The following is a 13,360-nucleotide window of genomic DNA, read 5'->3' as shown; positions in this document are numbered from 1 at the left end:
CTATAGTAAGATAAACTACCTAAATTACTCAAAATCTTTGGGTAAAAAACATAGAAAATCAAAAATGAAATTTTTACGCAAAAAAATTGTTATTACTCATGCAAAGCCGAGAATTCAGTAGAATCTATATATATTTGGCTTCAAGTGACCGTGAGTATGTCCTTTACAGGAACTAAGTTCTACTTATACAATCTGTCTGAAATTTTACATGTAGTTTTAGGCTTTAGGTCGAAAATAATTTTGTATACATCACTCACAAATGGCACTAAGGCCAAAAAGACATTTGTGAATACCAAATGGTACGAGTGATTTTATAATATAAGAAGACTAATATATTTGCCGATGCGGGGCTCAAACCTATGACCGTCTTTTTATTAGACTGATGCTCTGACCAACTGAGCTAAGATGACCAACCGTCATTGTTCAAAGCCTTAGAACAAGCGTACCAACCATAAAACAAACATTATTTTTATTTTTGATACGTTTATTGGTTTGTTAGATTTGCTTAGAAATTACTAGCATAAATAAATAAAAATTAGAAACTCACAGAGTATTTTTCACTCGGGAATTCACATTCAACCCGGGTATGTGAATGTCCGGCATTTACATACCCGGGTCGTATACATCTATGAATGCTAATGCAGTGAAGTCCATCTTTTCTCATATTTTATTGTTCCTAATTTTACTAACAAAGTGAATATTACTCTGTCGATACACTTTGGCCAACAACAAAAGTAAACAATAATTTTATATGAAAATCATGGAAAATGGTAAAAAAGAAAAGAACGTAGAGACTTTCCATAAACTAAACAATTCAAACTGTCTGAACAAACTGATATTACAACAGAGTATCATTTGCAGCAAACGGCGCTGATAAAACTTACAGTATGTTAGCTATTAGTATGTAATTGCTCAAGGTTGGTAGGAAGAACTAGTTTTCTCTGCTTGCCGCAGATATTACATGTAGTCACCTAGAGTCGCTGCCTATTTGATTTACAACTAATAACATGGATGCAATCATTCAACAGCACTTTAGGTTAGAGCCAATCACTAATATCCAAGGTAATGGCTATCAAGATTCACTATGAATGGTTCAGGCAGGTAAGCTAGACCAAATTTTACTCAAAATCAATTTGGCTAGATGATTGACTTAGTTTTTACTATAATAAGGGTCATGTCAGTCAGTCCATCCGTCTGCCCATCCTGAATTTATCAGAACATTGGCATCGTGCAAGATTTGAACTCACGACATTTGCCATCGTAAACCAATACTCGAACATCTGCACCAATTGATTGCTTCCTGGTATTCTGGAATGATTGTATGTATAATTGTTACACCCGAAAGTCTATCACAGACACTAGACTGCTAGGGTAATAATATTTGCTATAATAAGAGCCATGTGAGCTCATCAGAAATCACTGAAAGATAAACTCAATGAGTAGGTCTTCAATTCACATACACGAATCACATTGTTTAAGGATTTTCAGATTAGACTTGTCCTCACCTTGTAGGTTCTGGTTTGATGTAGGAGTGCTCAGTTTTACACAAAGATTTATTATAAGGACAATCCAAATTTTCATGCCTATGCTTCCTTGTATCAAGGCTATGCCATGATCTCTATCTCTCTACTGTTTTTTAGACAATCATCAGGTTTATATGTACCCTCATTCTGTACAAGGTCCAATGACCTGATGCACTATTTCGGCCTGGGTAATGGTTCCTGAAAGTACATATTAGCTTATTTAAACAAGTACAAAACTGTGAGGAGCAATCAACTACAGTGCTAGGTATCCTTGCAGTTGTGAAAGCTCATTAGTAAATACAACGCTTCAACAAGAAGATACCCAGGCAACAGTGTAACATATAGAAGTAGGCCTACATACTCTAGGTAGGGAAGTATGAGAAGAGGAGTGGTGAGCAGTTATATGGTGACTCTGGTCATCTAAGTTGTGAGTTTCAGTAGATCTTCTTGCACCCTGTTGCTGCTACAATTAGAGCCATTTTCTATGTCACTTAAACAGTTCAGAAGCAAAAACGAAAATAATTACAAGCAGACATTCAAAAACTGTACCAATGTTGAAGAATGAGAGCTGGGAAATAATTCCACCTGTCGTCTTTGTGGACCAGGACTGCGTCGTTGATTTTGTTCACCACTTTCATAATGTGGTATTGCAATCGACATATAAACATATGATGCATCAAAATATACATGTATTTCATCTTCCGGGCATTCATGAGAGCCATTTTGGTTAAAAGTACTTGCTATTGCTAAAGGGCAAGCCAGCAGTGTGTCTGTTGTAGAAATATATTTTTCTAACTACTAAAGGATTTCATGCAGAAAGCTCTTCAAAATAATCCCTAAAAATCTACGAAAAAACAATACAGAATAAACTATTAATATTAAGTTTGCTCTAAAATCTTTATTTTTAAGTACATTACAATTTTTGAAACCCTAATTAGCCAAGATCTGTGTTGCCTATTCAATAGTAGAAATCAGTCAGGAGTACACAAGTCCTACAGCTAGCAAAAATGTTCTAAAACTCAACATCATGATAGTCAATGCAGGTATTTCATACCGCCATATAAATCATAGTATATATACACAGTTATTACCCTGACCTACCTTCAGAGCTGTCATAGTAACCATGGTGCACACAAAGATCTTTTCTCGTGACTCGTCTAAGATGGCTGTAGTAGGGAGGATGGAAAGGAGAATAGTCAGGAGGTATCAGACTTGAGTAACTTCCAAGATGAGGAGCTGCAGACCAGACTGGATCATGATTAGGACTGGAGAACTGTGCTGGTTGAAAAGGTCTTGACCACTGGCTGAATGGTGATGAGTTTGTCTCTGCATACAGCTCTGCTGCTGCCTACAATGATACATGTTTTAGCTTGTCCAATTGAGCAAACTCTCCCTTGGTCTGCAAGATGTTAACGGGAACTTCCAGACCGACATTTTTAATGAACCAACTCGCTAGAACAGAACACACTTTATACATGTTAGAGTTTAAAATGGTAGAAGAAAGCTTACATTAATGCCATGTTGACTTAGGAACCTCAATGGTTATTGGTGGCTGAAGCATATTCCCATTGGCCAATTATTATGCCTACGTAATAGATTGTTCAACTTACACAAAAGTTTTAGAAAATTTTATTTAAAAATTGCAAAATTTTTCTATCACTTTCAATTATTGTTGATGTTTGAAGTGATTTGATTGGCTGGATGTTTCAACAATAATATTGACAAAACTTGATCAGAGTAAAACACTAAGAAGATAAAATATTTCCCTAAATTACATCACTAGTTAAAATCATTACTATAGATCATATCAGCTATTGTGTTCAAGTTGCAGAGTTAAGTGTCTTTTCTGTTTAGCAACTATAGTCACGGCGAGTTGAGTCAAACAACATACCCAGAAACTCTAACGTAAGGCTCTGGCATGTGGTACCACGTTGAACTATGAGAAACACCGGAGTGTCTGTCATGTATGGGTGATAAAGTGTCATTAGGTGAAATCAGCAGTTATCCTTGAGTTGACCCTGCTTGTTCAGGTCGCTGTCTAGCTGACGCCAAGACCTTAGGTAGGTGCCCTTGGGATTTCTGAAATACAATGACATTTACTAGAATGCAGAATAATATGTCTATTAGATCAGATTCTAGAGTTATAAATGGTGAGGGAGCCTCAGCTCTTCCAACTCGTAATCAAATATAAACAGTTAGGTGACCCTCCTCCCCACTTTTCGAACACTCCAAAACATGTGTTTAAATTTTTAATAAAATATACACAGTATGGCAACCTTCTAGCTCATCTAGCTACTACTAAAATAAATAGTTAATGCTACTTTTATCTTAAAATTATGAAACATAATATAACAACTGCCTTCGAAGAATCCTTTATACATTGTTGTCAAGGAAACAGTGTAACAACTGCCCTCAAGGAATCCTCCATACATTGTTGTCAAGGAAACAGTGTAACAATTGCCCTCAAAGAATCCTCCACACATTTGTGTCAAGGAAACAGTGTAACAACTGCCCTCAAGGAATCTTCCATACATTGTTGTCAAGGAAACAGTGTAACAACTGCCCTCAAGGAATCCTCCATACATTGTTGTGAAGGAAACAGTGGAACAACTGCCCTCAAATAATCTTCCATACATTGTTGTCAAGGAAACAGCGTAACAACTGCCCTCAAGGAAACCTCCATGCATTGTTGTCAAGGAAACAGTGTAACAACTGCCCTCAAGGAATCCTCCATACATTGTTGTCAAGGAAACAGTGTAACAATTTGCATCGATAATCTACACACACAAGCTGCTGACTATCTGATTGAAAATGAAAGAATTCTAAGGTGATGCCGAGCTAATTGTCACTAGTCTACTAATAAAATTTATTCAACTTAAAATATTATCAATCAGCTCGAGGAGTCAGTCAACCAATGAGCTTTAAGTAACCCATAAAATAACCAGAATGGTTATTCTATGGGTTACTACAAAACTATGGGATTCTACAGAACCTTTAACTGTGCAGATTGCACATCATATGCTAGTCATAGTTTGATATGAGAGTGCATTGGGATTCTCTGCACATACCCTTAAATTATACACCTGACAAATTAAAAAAAAATCTTTAACATAAATTAAATTTAATATGGCACATACCTGTTCAGGGATAATATAGACACACATAACTGTTCTGGGGTAATGTAGGCACACACTTACCTGTTCGGAGATGATGTAGAAACACCTACCTTTTCAGGGGTGATGTAGACACACGTAACCATTCAGGGGTAATGTAAACAACTTTCCATCTGTTGAGAGTCGACCTAGACACACATACCTGTTTTGTGGTTGTTGGCACATATACCTATTTAAGGAAATGCAGACAGACCCTGTTCACGGGTAATGTAGACAGGCTTGTTCATGATAATCCATGTTACAATCTCAAGACATCCAGGTCGCGACATTGACCCCGCGTATGTCATGTAATTATGGGTAACAGGAAGAAGATCATGTGAGAAAAACTTAACCAACGACTTGCATTCACCTGCGGAGCAACATTCACAAGCTGTGTTAGCCTAAGCACTTCCTATCCTCCATTTTATCATTTTAAACTTTTGGCACTATTGCAGATATCTCTAAAGAGCAATTTGCGGTTTTCAATGATACAAAAACTCAGGCTTTCCACATGTGGTTTTTGACTGCAAATACGTCTAGACTTTGACGAACATTTTGATAAAATGGAAAGTTGTTACTGAACTATTTTGCTGCTTAATATAGTTGAAATATAATTGCATACATATTTAATAAAATGCTGTTACCTTTTTTATTGTCCTCAATGAGGTAAAAAAGTTACATAGTCATTTTAGACTATGCCTAGCTTTTTATCAAGGCAAACCTTTTTAGTAGATCTCAGAAACTAAAACAAACAAAAAGCCATTATACAAAATTGATGCCATTTGCTTGTAACCCAGTCTTTGCTGAAAATTACAAACTAATGAAAATTTACATGTGTAGTGGTGATGTAGCAGCATTGAAGCAGAATTATTTATTTAATGAGAACTTTTGACCTCATGATTGCGCATTCTAATTGGCCAAGTCGGCTTCTCTATGCATAAAGTACAGGAGTGAAGCGTTGGTTTTCCATGGCGGTAAAACCTGCCCGTTCTAGCAATCAAAAACCACAATTTGTAACAAATATCTCAACAATTTTTTATTAATGATTATTTAAAAGTTTTGTCTGTGAAATGCATACCAAAATATATTTATGTAAATTTTGATATGATATATGTAAATATATACGTTCAATTATTATAAATGGTACTATATATATTATAAAATATTACACTATACATATCATTTATATTATTATATGTTAAATATATGTGTATCTTATTATATTGTACATATTTTGATAAACTGACAAGATTATTTAAAATATTTGATAATTTTAAAGAATTAAAAAATATGTATATTTTACATAAAAATGTTTTAAATCCTCAAAAATCAAAATTGTTTGGGATATTTGTTGCAAATATAGTGATAGACACCATAATCAAGTCTGCATCAGGTAAGATCCTGAGGAGAGTTCTCAAGGATCAAGCATTGAAAGACATCTGACACTCTTCTATTCCCACTACTTCCGGTTTCTTATTCATATTAACTAATTTATTTACTCTCAGTCTTGCAACTCTGTAGATTGTTAAAATGTTTTACTGTAATAATTTCTTGTTTCCTGCCATTCTGGTACAAGTGTCATGTTAGCTACCATTGCATTATGTTTGCTCTACACCATCATGATTGCTATATAGGGCCATTTTTGCTACATAACATATTACAGGCTACCTATTGATGTAGTATTACACTTGCTCCATAGGATCTTTGATATATAGCCTCTTTGCTATATAGCCTCCGCTATATAGCCTCTTTACAATATTGCATCATTGCTTCATCGCTTCTTTGCTATAATGCATCTTTTTATAGAGCATTCTGAATGCAATGTAGCATCAACTGGCTGCACAACATTATGCTTGCTACATAGCATAATGCCTGTTTTACAGCATCTTGCCTGTTATTTACAACACATTATCCCTGCTAAATAGCAATGTCTTTGTTATGTATCATTCAATGATCCCCGATTTTTACATACTAATGTTTTTCTATAGAATTGACTAGCGTTTTATCAGACAGTTAAATAAACTCTAGGCGTATGTTGATTGCTGGAATATAATTGTATGCTATATTTTCTCAATGTTTTGCATCACTAAATCATTTATTTTTTTCGATTTTAGCTCTTTCTTAGTTGACCATTCTGGTTATTTGTGACAAGATTTTCTTTTAATCATTATAACTCTCTATCTATATTTTTTTTCAAAGATTGTCTTCTATCTGCTTTCTGTTTTCTTATATACGTCGCCGACAATTACGAGTTTTTAAATTTACGGTAGTTTGAAAACCTTTAAAGTGGTTTTATATTATTTATTTGACCTGCACAAATTCATTTTCTCATGATATGAGGTTTGAAAGTTACAGATGTTTGACAACGTTTGAAAACATTTTTAGTTGTTTTCATTATCTCTCTTAATTTAGTTCAACTACACAAAACACTTTTTTCATGATATATAGTTTGAAAGTTAGAATGGCAAATGTTATTATATATGTTAAATACAAATCAATTTTCTGTCCAAAGACATTTTATTTCCCGGGCAACGCTGGGTAATACAGCTAGTTTATATATATATATATATATATATATATGAACTTGATTGAATATAAATATAGTTTAAGAATAGAAATTATATAATAGGATCAGCAAACATAATAAATCAGCGATTACCATCAAAAATTTGAAAGGTAACAGGCTCTTTACAATTGTTGTACGGCCATCACACATGACACCTAGACTAAAAGCTGTAAAACTGTCTCTTAGTTCATCTTACTCGTCTTTGATCTTGGTCATATCCAGCAACCCTCCCCTCTTTGGAAGATTTGCATTGCTTGCAAATAGGTTGAAAAGAGGGAGCGGCCAGTATATCAGTTTGCAAATCTTTATACTTCATATCTTTATAGTTCAAATCTTTATATTTTTCTAGCCCAATGAATAAGCATTTGTTACAAATCAGCTGTAAGCAATCACGGCAGTGCGCGCTACCTTCCGCAACTTGGTCATAACATGTCTTACACTTTTAATGTTCAAGTGTCCAGTTTTGCAAAACGATCCTTTTGACTGTCTCAAGCTTTTGAGGCGTTTGATCGGGTTGCACAGCGGCTTTAGCCACGAGATGCATGTCGTCAAGAGTTTTAGCTCCGTCTGCTGAGAGCAAAATTTCTGCAAGTTTCGAGATATATTCACCCGCCTCTGCTTTTTCTTTGAAGCTAGTTGCAAGCAGCAACAAGACATTGTTATCTTCCAGCCTCACTGGATGACACTCGTTTGAAGGGTCATAATCTCGACAGGTTTCAATGATCAGCACCTACAAGTCATTAGTAGGTTATCATGTATTCACTAATTATACTTGACCTAATTGTTACTTGACCTAATTATTATAGACTGACAGAATCATAATCAGGTAAGCATATGTTTAGACAGCATTTAGAGAAAACTAATAGGTCAAATTTTAATTAACTTATTTGAGACCCCTATAGCAATGTATCTGTACTAGATTTAAAATCCTATTCCAAAAATCATGAGCAAATACAAAATAAAATATATGGCAATAGACAAGAGACAGGCAGCCTCGCAACTCCTTTAAGGCAAGTCTGTGCACATCTTGTTCTTCTGAGAACTCTAACCGCAATCAAGTTTTGTCGATTTTAATATTGGACCATTCTAGCAGTCTGAACTTCAAGCTTGAAAAACAATCACAAATGATAAAAAATACCGATATTTTCTGATAAAATCTACTAGAATTTGTGTAAGTGCGTCTTTGAACTATGAGATTATCTACCCTAGTCTGGGCCTTTTGACTCTCAAATGCTCATCGGCTTTCCATCCACTCTCTTTGCTTTTTATTATCTGCCCAAACAATTTCACTTGTATAACATGCCAATGATTGGACCTCTGTGCAAAAACATCTCAACTGCCAAATTTTTATTACAATTTTTACCATAATTACAGCTGTGTCTGTTCATCCATTAGGAAAATATGATTGCACCACACTAGGATTCAAAGCCAGGAGCTTTACCCCTGCACCACTCGATCACCTTCATGCGTTTAAGAATAATTGGGCGCATAATTATTCCATAAGACGATCTCTCATTGTACCATGGGACAGCCAATGTACTACTAATAAGATATGGATAGAACAACAGTCTGGAGCATACAGAAAAAAACCGCTTGCCATCTTGTTACAAATGAAAATGGTATAACTTGCCTTTGGCATGTCTTTATCCGTGTATTTCACGACCACATCTGTAAGCTCGTTAATATCACCCAAAGTAAAAGTCTCTAGCTTTTTTGCTTTTGGGTCTCTGTGACCGCAAATTTTTTCATTCTGTCCATGCGTAGTTATGCAAAGCAAAAAAATTGATGCTAACTTCAGTGTGTCTTTATTTATGAGAAAGGATTCTGTCTCTTCGATCAGCTCTTTGAATGTCCAGTTTTCTCTCTCCTCTACAGTTGGCCAACCAAGAGTCTTCAAAGCGCTTCCAATTCTTTTTGCACCAGCTTTCGATTTGGTCAGTCTATGCTTCTCACTATACTCAAATTCATTGTAGAAGATTAGTGCTTGAGGGTGGCTCAGTTTGCGTTCACCGCAAGGTTGTGGCAATAATTAATCTTTGCTAAAAAACTCAAGCCAGTAAAACGATTTTATAGCATCCACAGACATTTTTAGGTGTAAAAATGTGCTTCGCCAACTAGGTTTTGATAAATTTTTTTGAAGGTCAGGTTTGATGCCTTCTAGCAAATCGAACAAGGTGACAGAATATTTTGCCTTCATCATCCAGCTAAGGGGGCTCACCAGACGTAGGTTTTCTGAAAAAATTGAGTCATTAAAGACTTCAGCAGACAACATTGTTTTGAGTCTTGTCAAGGTTTGCCAATCTTCGTTCTTTGCTGCTACTGATACAGCATTCGGTACCTCGCTGATACCAGACCCTTCTTCCCCGACTATATCCTCACCCAAAATTATAGCTTTCCTACACTGCTCATCTGAAGCCTCTAGCTGATCCACAATATACTCAATATTTCCCATTTGCTTTGGGCGGCAAATTGCTAGCATTAACAGGTTGTAACCATTGGTACAGTTTTCACTATGACCCTCCTTGTCTCGGTTAACACAGTCTTCGCTGCAAAAATTTCTAGTGGTTTTTATGGCAGCAGGTATATTCTCTATGTCTAAACTGCTCATCATATGCTTCAACAAACCTACACCATATCTTTCACAACCCAGTATAGCTCGTTCTAAAGCTGTTTCTCCCATTCTATTTTTGTTCTGTAGTGCTTCTAATCCAGGTTTGAGGTTGATCATGCTGTCCAAAAACTCCTTCACTTTTAGAAAGTGGTCTTTCTTAGGAAATGACCTTTTTTCAATCAGATCAATGAGCTTTTGTAGGGCATTGCTTTTGTCATCTTGATCCACTTCGGCAATCAACAGGGGTGTTATTTCAAGGCTATTCGTATTCAGCCGTTCAACATACTGGGATAATGTTTCATACTGGTTTTCATGAATAACTCGCCACAGTTGTTGCAATTCAGACTGAATTGTGCCTGTTTGTTCTCTGCAACATTAAATACGTTATATGGATATGATGTAACAGTCAACATCAACTCATTTGTAGTTGCAAGGTGGCAGCAAACCATTTCTCAAAAATCAGTCTTACAGCATATTGTAGCTGTAAGACAAACTGGCTGAAGTAGTTTGTAGAAGCATAAGATAGCTAAACTCTATGTTAGCTATCAAAATAACTAGTAACATAAAAAAATTACAGTGACTAGTAACAGTATAAAATTATTAATGATATTGTTATTAATAATAGTATTATTAATAATATTATTAATAGTAATATTATTATTAATAATTTTATTATTAATAATGCAGCTGTAAGACAGGCTGGCTGCACAAAATTTAGTGTATAGAAACATAACAACTAAGTTTCTTGTTAGAAAACAAATAAAATAAAGAAGTGGTTTTTATTGTCGCAATGCCTTTTTATTGAATTCACGTAAATTAGAGTATAAACTTGTGATACAAGTGATAGAAAGCGCGTTGACAGTGATTGCAGATCTAGTGAAGCTTGCACTTTGTTAAAATGAATTCGATACAATTGTTGAAAAAACTGAATTGTACATTGTTATATTTATATATTTAATATATTTATAGAATTTTAGGCTTGAAGGTCATGACCAGCTTTTCTACTTTCAGTTGTTTCAGTGGTTCTTTTCTTCACAGCAATTTTTCTTTTTATGAATATCAGGCAGCACAAATAATTTCTTTGAAAAATCGATTTCAAATTGCTTGCTCATATTATTTTGTTTTTTTGGTTTTAATTTTGGAAAAATTTCCCTTCGTGTTTTTTTACCATCATCTAACGCTGTTATTATAAAATACATGACTGTAAAACTAAAGAGAGCTAAGAAGCTTAATATTATTTGAGTAACACAAAACCATTCTACTGCTTACATATGTAATGATTTATGATATTGAGATGTTTCAAGAAGCTTCAACCGTCATACTCTGAAAATTATTTGACTTCGAAATAAATATTGATTTATTTTTTATTTTATTTGAAAACTAAAATTAGAAAATTTTTGATTGCAGGTGTGCTCCAGTTTTGGTTTGTCAGAAAAGCATCAAAAAGGTCATACGATTATTCATATATGTTATACTTGTCTACATTGGATACTTAGAAAAAAACAGAGGTTGTGGAATGTTGGTTTGAATTGGTGTAGTTGGTTGAAATTGTGATAGCAGTAGAATATAGCAACAATAAAGAGTTATCTTGTATACATTTAAGAAAGTGCTTCAGAATATAGCTAATGAACGTTTGTGAAAATATTTATTATCAACAGGTACCCGATGTACCTGACTTCTCAACCTGCCAACAATAGAGCCATTAAGAGAGCCATCGATAGAGCAATATAAGCCACCATTGTACTAATCTTTGTGTGTAAGCTAAGATTCTAGCAATCAGTAATAATACAAGGTCATAGTAACTAGTAACAGTGACTAGTAACAGTATAAGATTACAGTAACTAGTAACAGTAAAAGATTACAGTAACTAGTAACAGTAAAAGATTACAGTAACTAGTAACAGTAAAATATTACAGTAACTAGTAACAGTAAAATATTACAGTAACTAGTAACAGTAAAGGATTACAGTAACTAATAACAGTAAGAGATTACAGTAACTAGTAACAGTAAAATATTACAGTAACTAGTAACAGTAAAATATTACAGTAACTAGTAACAGTAAAATATTACAGTAACTAGTACCAGTAAAATATTACAGTAACTAGTAACAGTAAAAGATTACAGTAACAAGTAACAGTAAAAGATTACAGTAACTAGTAACAGTCAAATATTACAGTAACTAGTAACAGTAAAAGATTACAGTAACAAGTAACAGTATAATATTACATTGAAGACTATATTACGGTTGTCCAAATCCCCACCCTTAAACTCCGACTGTCTTTCCAGCCACCTGTTAAACTTAACTAAACATTTGTATGTATTGCTTTATGAAAAGCATTACATAGTTATATACCCAGCTGGACTTGCTTGTGGTTCCATGTCTTCATCAGCGTCATCAACCTGGCATGAAGTTTCCATTCCATTCTGTTTGTTCTCATCACTAAACATCCCAGAAGTTGGATTATCTTGTAGTGTGCTAAATCATTCATACAATGTATGAATTTATTTATTGTTTTATAGCAAACAAAGCGTAGTACTGAACACAAGCATGAGATTTTACTAATTCATGAGCAGGTTATCTGGAGATGTTAGAGGTTAAGTATATCTTTTGTCAATGGGTGCAAACTAATTGTGTACATAACTTGTTTTTATAACAATTTTAAAAGTGTCATATTTCTTACTATAAACACGTGCGGTCACACTAACAGACCCAAAGAGTAAAAAGTGATAGTGATTTGAAGTGTTAATAGTAAAGAATGATAGTGACAAGAACTTTTCATGAAAGGAGGGCAATACATAATAATAAAAACACAGCCATATACTGTTAGGAGCAACGATGCGAACTCATTTTTCTTCCTCACTTAGACCTGCACTTAGTGTGTGCCATAGTTTGTAATGAATACCGATCTCGCAACCCTCTAGCGTTTCTTCCAAAAACTAGTTATCCATGTGATTACAAAGAGTTACTGAGGCTTGTTTACAAGTAGGTTAGTGTATAGAGACAATGACTGCTAAATGACTTTAAAAAATGGTAATAAAAACTTTTTGTTTCATGCTTAAATTCTTAACATGACCTTGACCATAAATGAGAAATAATTGCTCATCTAGTTGACAACATGGAATTCTATTATTCAAACCCCCTAATAATTCCATAAGAATTTGGTTGGCTCTGAGTTTTAAAGATTTCCTCAATGCTACTACACTTATCAGACACATAAATAAAATAATTTGGGTACCTGGAAGAGCTAGCCTGTTGAGGTGCCTCTTCATCATGCTTATCCGGCTGAGCCAATTCCATTCTCTCTTTTTGACTTCAACTAGTGGACAGTATAGGTGATGGTGTGATTGTCACTTCAGCTGAGCTGTTTTCCGGTTTCTGCTGATCTAAATAGTGTGTGTACCTAAGTGCAGATTCAAGCCCCAACTCCAAACTATGAGCATTTACAACTTAGCCGGCACGCTCACAAGTGTTATATTTCTTTTCATATGTAAAGTGAGTTGAAAAGAA

Source organism: Watersipora subatra, chromosome 10, assembly GCF_963576615.1.
Source record: "Watersipora subatra chromosome 10, tzWatSuba1.1, whole genome shotgun sequence".
Taxonomy (NCBI): Eukaryota; Metazoa; Bryozoa; class Gymnolaemata; order Cheilostomatida; family Watersiporidae; genus Watersipora; species Watersipora subatra.
This window is presented reverse-complemented; position numbering follows the sequence as displayed.